General features: G+C 45.2%; 1 long non-coding RNA gene across 2 annotated transcripts; it reads left to right on the top strand.

The window, feature by feature from the left end:
• Positions 1-1,409: 1,409 nt before the first annotated feature.
• LOC128626675 (uncharacterized) lies at positions 1,410-7,787 on the top strand. Of its 2 annotated transcripts, XR_008390726.1 has the most exons (5): positions 1,421-1,470; positions 2,302-2,482; positions 5,926-5,997; positions 7,083-7,158; positions 7,261-7,787. It is a non-coding gene; the product is annotated as an uncharacterized LOC128626675 (long non-coding RNA). The 2 variants fall into 2 exon arrangements; XR_008390725.1 differs by lacking the exon at positions 2,302-2,482 and having other exon boundaries at positions 1,410-1,470.
• The last annotated feature ends 1,518 nt before the right edge of the window (positions 7,788-9,305 follow it).

The raw sequence follows: 9,305 nt of genomic DNA, 5'->3' as shown, positions 1-9,305 counted from the left end.
TGAGAGCACCGCTGAGATTTAAGAAGGCCTTGGACTCCCACATCCAAGTGTGTTCCTGTTCCCAGGCCTTTGCACCACCTCTAACTCAGGACAAGGCCCTCTTCCTCAGTCACAGTGGCGTTTCTGCAGTGTGATAGGGACCCATGTCTCTTCAAAGATAATGAATAACAGGAAATTCTTCTCTAGGGAGAGAACTAAGAAGGAGGGAGGGGTGGGGAGACTGCGTATCCTTCTGAGCTGTTTGAAAAAAAAAATCGCTTCCTTATTCATGAATTCTTTGCAGGTTTAAAAATACAGGAGTGCAATTATTTCAATAATTGGAATTAATGAACTATTCAGGTACCCGCTCCGTGCAGAGCTCTGCCCTCTGCAGAGCACGCTCTCCCTCGCAGTTGAGTCTGTGGACCGCCTTTGTTAGGATTCCGCGCTCTCCCCACCGCCAGCTCCAATGAATCAGAATTTCTGGGACAGTGGAGGAAGGGAGAGCCTGCTAAGCCTTCCTTTAATTAGCTCCCCTGGTAATTCTTCAAGAAACCAGACTTTAAGAAACACCTCTGTATGAATTCATTGGCATGCGAAGTGCTTAGAAATGTTACCTTCCCTTTCAGTTTGCCTTCGCCCAGATTATATTACAGTGCATTGGCCAAGAGAATCCACCTGTAACTCGGTCATTATTTACTGTACAAACTAAAATGATTCACTCCGTCATCCCATTGTCCTACGAATGCCAGTGGTCAAATGCTGCCTCGACGGGCTGAAGAAGCATAATGAAAGAATACTACATAAACACAAAAAACGAGTGCGCAGGCTCTTCCCACTGGGCTGTCGACCAAGCTCTAAGATACGTCAAGTGAAAAAAAAAAGAAAATGTACAACAATGTGTTTCGCCTGCTAGCACTTGTATAAAAAGTGTTACATTCAATATATATATACACACACACATACAATATGTACTTGTATACACAAATCATCTCTGGAAGAACAGGCAGGGAACTGGGGGTGAGGAGGTACGTGGTGGGCCCCTGGGGAGAAGAACTCAGTGACCGGGGACATGGGTAAGACAAAGACTTTTCACAGTGCTGGATACCCACCCTAGCTCTTGAATTTTGAACCGTCAAAAATGCACGCCTTTTTCAGAATTAAATTGAACTCAAATGTAAAAGCATCTGCCTGGGAAGCGCTGTCTTTAAGCCTCATTCTCAGCTCATCCCTGTGGCTCCCTGGTCCTCAGAGCGTCTTTTCATCTGAGTCTGTCCTTCCTCACAGTCAGCAACTGACCTTGTCCATCCACAGACATATTTCGATAAGGCTGTTAAGCCAGACAACTCCACGGGCACTTAACATTCCAGCCCAGAGGCAGCGAGCACATGCTTGCAAATGATTCCATGATTCTAGACTCTGGAGAGAAGCAAGAGGTCAGTGAGCTTATGTAAGGCAGCACAGCTCCTCAGATGTGACGTGCGCAGGAAGGTAAGGTGTGCCCTCAGCCTTCCACGGCCTCGTGATCAGCACGGGAACAAGGAGGGGTAGCTCCGAGGGGGTCAAGGGGACCAAAGGGACCAAGGGGGAGGGGACTGAGTCCCAGTCCTGCTGAGGGACCTTGAGCAACCCTAAATTGATTGGCTTAAGCAAAAAAGAAAAATATACTATTAAGAATAAAGTAAAGGTAACATATGATCCCACCACTTCATGCCTAGGTATTTATTTGCCCAAGAGCAAAAGAAATATCATGTCCACACAAAGACTTGGACGTGGATGCTCACGGCAGCTGTATTTGTAACAATCCCACACCGGAAACAGCCCCACTGCCCACCCACAGGTGACCAGGCCAACAAACCGTGGCACATCCATCCACTAGAACACTATGAGCAATAAAAAAGGATGGACTATTGATACTTGCCCACAACATGCATGAATCTAAAAATAATTATGGGGAGTGAAAAAAAGCCAGATGAAAGAGTGCATGCTGTGTGGTTCCGTTTATGTACAGCTCTAGAAAATGTAGCCTAATCGGCAGTGACAGAATGCAGATTCCGGGGTGCTTGGGGAAGGAGGAGTTAGAGAGACAGGAGGAAACTGTGGGGGTGAGGGAGATGTTCACTACCTCTGTTATGGTGATGGTTTCACAGATGTACACAAATGTCAAAACTGACCAAATTACACTCTTTTTATACGTGTGGTTTATTGCACCCCAACAAAGCTGTTTTTTACAAAGGAATTATGGGGTATCTCAAAAAATAGGTTTTGCTTTGGGGTTGAAGAAAAAGTTCTTTTTTTTTTTAAGATGTTATTTATTTCTAGACAGAGGGGAAGGAAGGGAGAAAGAGAAGGAGAGAAACATCGTAGTGTGGCTGCCTCTCACACATCCCCCGCTGGGGACCTGGCCCGAAACCCAATCATGATCCCCAACCAGGAATTGAACTGGCAACCTCCTAGCTCGCAGGCTGGTGCTCAATCCGCTGAGCCACACCAGCCAGGGCAGGTAATGTTCTATATCTTGATTGTGGTGGCAGTGACACAACTGTATACTGTCATTAATGCTCATCAAATTGCATTCTTAAAATCAGTGGGTTTTGTTGCATGTAATATACCTCAAGGAAATTGATCTTTAATGAACAGGACATACAAGGGCACGTACACACACGCAAAAAGAACACCTGGTTCCCCAGAACACCTGGTGCCCACCAGCCACTGCTGCAAAGATGCTCTCTCTTCATCTTTTTCTCTGTCTCTGGTTCTCCATAGACTTACATCATTCTACTCTACTTCTCTAACCTTCTCATCGATTGATTCCCTTCCTTCTCATTCAGCTGCAAATACTTTCTGATCTCTAAGGCCCAAGCATTAAAAGAAAAACAAAAGAACTCCTGGTCAGGACAGCGGCAAAGGTAAACACAGGCTACCTCCTTGCACAACCGTATCAATATTACAACTGAAATACAGAAAAACCAGCACTCACTCAGAACCATCAGAAATCAAGTTGGATGGAAGTCTAACAGCTACAGAGTTAAAGGAACCACACCACCCAGACTGGTAGGAGGGGCAGAGACATGGAATGGCTGGTCCCACACCCACAGGTGGTAGGTAGAAATTCAGGGGGGAAACCTCAAGAAAAAGTAGTCCAGAATTAAAAACTCTGGTTATCAGGATGCTCAAGGAACTTAGTGAGGACCTCAACAGCACCAAGAGTAGGCCAGCCCAGCAGTCCAGTGCCAGAAAGATAAGTCCCCACAACTTCTGGCTGCAAAATCGATGGTGATTGAGTTGGTGAAAGAAATTTCTGGAGTACCAAGCAGTTCCCCTTAAAGAATCCGCACATGGGCTTTCTCAGACTCACTCCCTCTGAGCTCCGACACTGGGGTGGCAGCTTGAAAGGCACCAATGGCAGACAGGGAGGAGCTGACATGTCTGGCATCCATGTGGGAGCTGGGAGACAGCTTTGTCCCAGATGGAAAGGTGAACAGGGGCCTTTATCTCTTTTCTGTGTCCTCCCCACACAGAGCCACAGAGCCAGGAGGCAGGTGCCATATCTGAGACTCCATCAGCCTGGCTAACCCTGTTTGCCCCTGGAGATCCCTTGAGACTCTGTCCCACCCAAACTATTAAGCGTGACTTTTCCATATGAATGGCTGGTCTTGGCTCATTCTTTACAACCTCCAAAATCCTGTCAGATAAGCAAGAGCCAGCTTCAGTAATCCCCCTGCCCCCATACCTCTTGCTAAAATAGCCCCAGGCCCAGCATTAGCAGCAGCCAGCCTAGATTCATAGCTTGGCTCACCTGGGAATCTCTAAGCCCAGCACAAATGACAACCATCTCAGATTGCTTCATAGCTCATGCAAGGCAGCCCCAGGTAAAACACAGGTGGGGCTGATTTTTGCCTGTACCACTCAGGAGACCCAGAGCCTGAACACCCGGTGGACAGCTACAGGCAACATCAGACCACCACCACCCTGCCCCTGCACCGCTGATCCTCCACAGAGGGCAGAGATTGGGGGTCGGGAGTCACAGCCAGTCTTTGCAGCTGACTGGCCTGGGTAAATCCCTCCCGTTGACCTGCCAACAACAATCAAAGCTCAACTACAAGAGGAGGGTGTACTCAGCTCACACAAATGATGCATCTTAACTATCCAGCTTGGGTAATAGGGGAGGATGTGCCACTGGACCCTAGGACACCTACTACTTTAGGCCACGCCACCAAGACACAGAATCAAAGAAGCTCTACCTAATACATAGAACAAACACAAGGAGGCTGCCAAAATGAGGAGACAAAGAAACATGGCCCAAATGAAAGAACAGATCAAAACTCCAGAAAAAGAAGTAAACAAAATAGAAATAATCTATCAAATGCAGAATTCAAAACTCTGGTTATCAGGATGCTCAAGGAACTTAGTGAGGACCTCAACAGCATAAAAATGGTCCAGTCAGAAATGAAGGATACATTAATTGAAATAAAGAACAGTTTACAGGAAACAACAGTAGAATGGATGACTCCAAGAATTAAATCAATGATTTGGAACATAAGGAAGCAAAAGACAACCAATCAGAACAAGAAGAAAAAAAAGAATCCAAAAAAAAAAGGATAGTGTAAGCAGCCTTTAGGACAACTTCAAGTGTTCTAACATTCATATATATCATAGGGGAGCCAGAGGAGAAGAGAAAGAGCAAGAAATTGCAAATCTATTTGAAAAAAAAAATAATGAAAGAAAACTTTCCTAAAAAAAAAAAAACTTTCCTATTTTGGTAAAGGAAATAGACATGCAAGTCCAGGAAGCACAGAGAGTCCCGAACAAGATGGATGCAAAGAAACCCACTCCAAGACACATCATAATTAAAATGCCAAAAGTGAAAGATGGAGAGAGAATCTTAAAAGCAGCAAGAGAAAAGCAGTTAATTACCTACAGGGCAGTTCCCAAAAGGCTGTCAGCTGATTTCTCAAAAGAAACTTTGCAGACTAGGAGGGATTGCCAAGATATATATTCAAAGTCATGAAAAGTGGGCTGCTACAGCCAAGGTTGCTCTGCCTATCAAACAGGCAACAGCAGGTCTCAGTAAACCCCCAGCCCCCATGCCCCTTGCTAAATTGGCCCCAGGCCCAGCACTAGGAGCAGCCAGCTTAGATTCACAGCTTGGCTTCACCTGGGAATCTGCAAGGCCAGCACCAGTAGCAGCCATCTCAGATTGCTTTACAGCTCAGGCAGGGTAGCCCCGGGCAGAACACAAAAGCTATCGTTTAGAATCGAAGGGCAGATAAAAGAGATTCCCAGACAAGAACAAACTAAAGGAGTTCATCGTCACCAAACCATTATTATATGAACTGTTAAAGGGACTTACTGAAAAAAAAAAAAAAAGATCAAAACAATGAACAGTAAAATGGCAATAAATACATACCTAGCAACAACCGACTCTAAAAATCAAACCTAGAAAACAGAAAAACAGAGCCAGAATTATGAATATGGACAGCAATCTGATGGTTCTGAGATGGGGGGTGGTGGGAGGATTCTGGAAGAGGTGAGGGGATTAAGAAGTACAAATAGGCAGTTACAGGAAAAACCACAGGGATGTAAAGTACAGGACAGGAGGTGGAGTAGCCACAGAACTTACACACAGGACCCATAGCCATGAACAATGGTGTGGGGATTGCCTGAGGGAGTGGAGGGTGCTGGGTGGAGAGGAGAAGGGGGTGAAAGTGGGACAACTGTAATAGCATAATCAATCAAATACGATTAAAAGAAAAAAAGGTGGCGAAAACTTCTGAGTGAGTGAGCCTCTTTGCAAACGTTGTGAGGATTCCCATTGGTCCATTTGGAGTCGTGTGTCAGGCCTTAATTCGCTGGCATAAATAAAACATGAGCGGCGCTTGCAGGCATTGTGCTGGGCCCTGGGACCCCATGGAGAGTGAGACTAATGATGTTGCTCCACCCCAGGGTCCCTTACAGCCTCCTGAAGAGACAGACAAGGAAGAAGCAAGCAAATCAACATGCCCGCTTCACACCATGGTAAGTGCTTTAAAGAACAAACAAGAGTAAGGCAAAGAGTGATGGGTCATGGGATTATTTTAGATCAGGTGGCTGGGGAAGGTGTCGAAAAAGGTGACATTCGAGTAGACACAAAGGATAAGAAGTTAGCTCTCCAGAAAGCTGGCTGAAGAGAAGTTAGGTCCAGACAGAAGGAACAGCAGGGGAGAGACCCGAGGCAGCTGTGTGAGGCCCGTGTGGGGAGCGTGGTGAGGATAATGCAAGATGTGGCCAGATCAGATAGGTCCTGGACGGCAGAGAGGAGTGTGCATTTTATTCCGGTGTCTTGGAAAGCCTCTGGAGCAGTTGAAATAGAGAACGGCCTTGATGTGATTTTTTTTTTTTTTAAGTTCCCTTGGCAGCTCTGAGAAGAATAGGTTTCAGTGGGGCAAAAGTGGGGGGCAGAGAACAAGTAGAAGGCACTTACTGAGGGTACAGCCAACAGGACTGGCTAAATGGGTTAAGTGTTGGGGAAGAAAGGAGGAAGAGGAAGGAAGGGTGGTGGGTAAGAAAAGAAAGGAACGAAGTGGATTAAAAGTGGCAGGGCTGGAGTTCTGCTCACTAACAAGGCGTCTCCCACCGCGATCACAGAGCTGGAGGTGGGATGGGGTTAAACATTCACAGTAATACGTGTCGACGTGCAGTCCCCTCTGTGGGCCCGGGTCACCTGGTCTGGAAGAGGAGATGGTTGGAATAGCTTCGGTGGGGGTGGAGACACCCACTAGAGAACACTGACATTTAGAGGAGGGGGCCAGGGATTCCAGACATCCGGAAGTACGTGGGATGTCCCACACAATAAAGAATGGTGCTGTGTCCCACTTTTAAGTGCCCCGCAGTCCATTTACAAAGATGAAAAAACTGTAAAATAATCTTGACCTGGAATGTAACTCCATTTTACATAGAAGCATGATTTCTAAAAATACTCACCAGCAGTGCAACTCCAGTGAAAATCAAGGGACTTAATCTGTTTAAAAACTTGCCCAAGAATCGATTTTGGAAGAACACATCACCCAGAGCAACGTTCATAGTTTTTGAAGTGCAACACACCTGTGTCCATCTCCATACAGAGCTGCGGCCTCCGGTGTGAGTCTACCTGCAGGCGTAGCGTTCCATTTCAATCTCTTCTAGGATAACCACACATAGGTATTTACAACTTTAAAATGCATTGTGTCATAAGTTACTGTTTAAGTTACCTAATGCATTGTTTATGCGTTACTTTCCTTATACTTCTTCCTTTGTTTACAGTCGAGAGTGTAATCCTACACTAATTTAATCTTCAAAACAGCCCTGTGAGGAGACGTTGTCATTGGCCCCATGCTATAGATGAAGAAACTGAGGCCCAGACAAGTACCCCACTTCACACAGCTGATGAACAGCAGAGCAAGAATTTGAACCCAGAAAGTTCACTTCAAAATTCATGCTGTCTGAAGCACTCTATCATACAGACTTTAGGTAGGTTGTCTATGGCTTTCATATCAGGATCGTTAGGTTGTTAGTAAATATTGGTCTGATAAGGGTGCGGTCCAACGGCCTAGACGCTCTCTGGGCCCGTCCATCTGCTCGGACGTCCATCTGCTCTGGCTCTGTCCCTCAATGACTCGTTTGATTTAACCCTGAGCTTGGAAGCACAGGGAACTTTCCGAAGAGAAACAGTGTTATGGCAAATTAGTGAAGCGTTTTTTAAACCCAAGTCTAGCAAAGACACAATGTAGCTTCTCTGAGACGTTGCTGGTAGGAGGGCAGCGAGATGACCCTTTCTCTGCAAAAACTCAGCAATGTGCCACTTCCTTTGGCTCTGGCGTCACTTCAGAAAATCCTTCCTGAGGAAATATCTCCGTGTGTGTGGTAAAACACTCATGGCATAAAATGTAGCATTTTGAAGTGTGTGATTCAGTAGCATGTAGCACATTCGCAGTACTGTGTGGCCAGCACCTCTACCTAGTTCCAGAACGTTCCATCACCCGGAAGGAAATGTCGATTCTGCTGGTCTCTCCCCAGCCCACCTTCTGCCCCAGCCTCTGGCAACCACTCATCTGCTTTTTGTCTCTATGAATTTGTGCATTCTGGATATTTCATATAAAGGGAATCCTACAATATGGGACCTTCTGTGTCTGCCTTCTTTCATTCAGAAGAACATCTTCAAGGTTCATCCATATTGTAGCAAGTATCAGTAATTCACTCCTTGCATGCTTGAGGTCAAATTCACATAACATAAAATTAAACATTTTTAAGTGTGCAATTCAGTGTCATTTATCACATTCATAATATTGTGCAACTACCATTCCATCTAGTGCCAAAACATTTTCATCACCACACAATAAAACCTGTACCCACGAAGCAGTTAATTCCATTCTTCCTTCCCCCCGAGCCCCTGGCAACCACCAGTTGGCTTTTTGTCTCCATGGATTTCTGTATTCTGGATGTTCATGTAAATGGAATCATTTGTCTGGCCTCTTTCACTTAACATGATTTTTTCAAGCTTCACTACATTGTAGTATATAGTGGTACTTTATACCTTTCTACGGTTGAGTAATATTTCATTGTATGGATACCCCACCTTTGGCCTATCCATTCTTCCATGTGTGGGCATGTGGGTCATTTCCGCCTTCTGACTGAAGTGCATGGTGCTGCCATGGAGAGTTGTATACAGATACTTGTTCGAACGCCTATTGTCGATTGTTTTGAGTATATACCTAAGGGTCGTGCTACGTTCTACGAGACTCTAGGTACACGTATAAGTACAGAGAACGACCAAACTGCTTTTCCACGGTGGCCCCACCGGTTCCCATTTGACGCTCCCAGTAGCTATGCTCCAGTTTTTCTCTCTCCACATCCTCTCAACATTCGTCTGGCTTTTTTGCTTGTTTATTTTTCGTGGCCATCCTAGTGTCGAGGAAGTGGTATCTCACTGGGATTTTGATGTGCATCCTCCTAATGAGTCATGACAATGAGCATCTTTTCATGAGTTTATTGGCTATTTGTCTATCTTCTTTGGAGAAATGTCTATGTGACCTTTTGTCTACTTTTAAAAATTGGGTTGTTTGTCTTTTTGCAGTTGAGTTGTGCCTAAGGAAATAATTTTAAATTTTAAAAAGTATTTAAACATAAAAATACTCATCACACATTATTTATAATAGTGAAAAGATTAAAAAATGATAGTAATGTCAAACAATAGGGGATACAAGGAGGTCCCCACCTCACAGGGCACTCTGTCATGTCAGCAAGACACAAGAAAAACAATTCAGGAAGCCCCACGTTCAGGGTGCGCACAGGGCCCAGCTCGGCAGGAA

Source organism: Artibeus jamaicensis, unplaced genomic scaffold, assembly GCF_021234435.1.
Source record: "Artibeus jamaicensis isolate MK-2021 breed Jamaican fruit bat unplaced genomic scaffold, CSHL_Jam_final scaffold_847, whole genome shotgun sequence".
NCBI lineage: Eukaryota > Metazoa > Chordata > Mammalia > Chiroptera > Phyllostomidae > Artibeus > Artibeus jamaicensis.
This window is presented reverse-complemented; position numbering and strand designations above follow the sequence as displayed.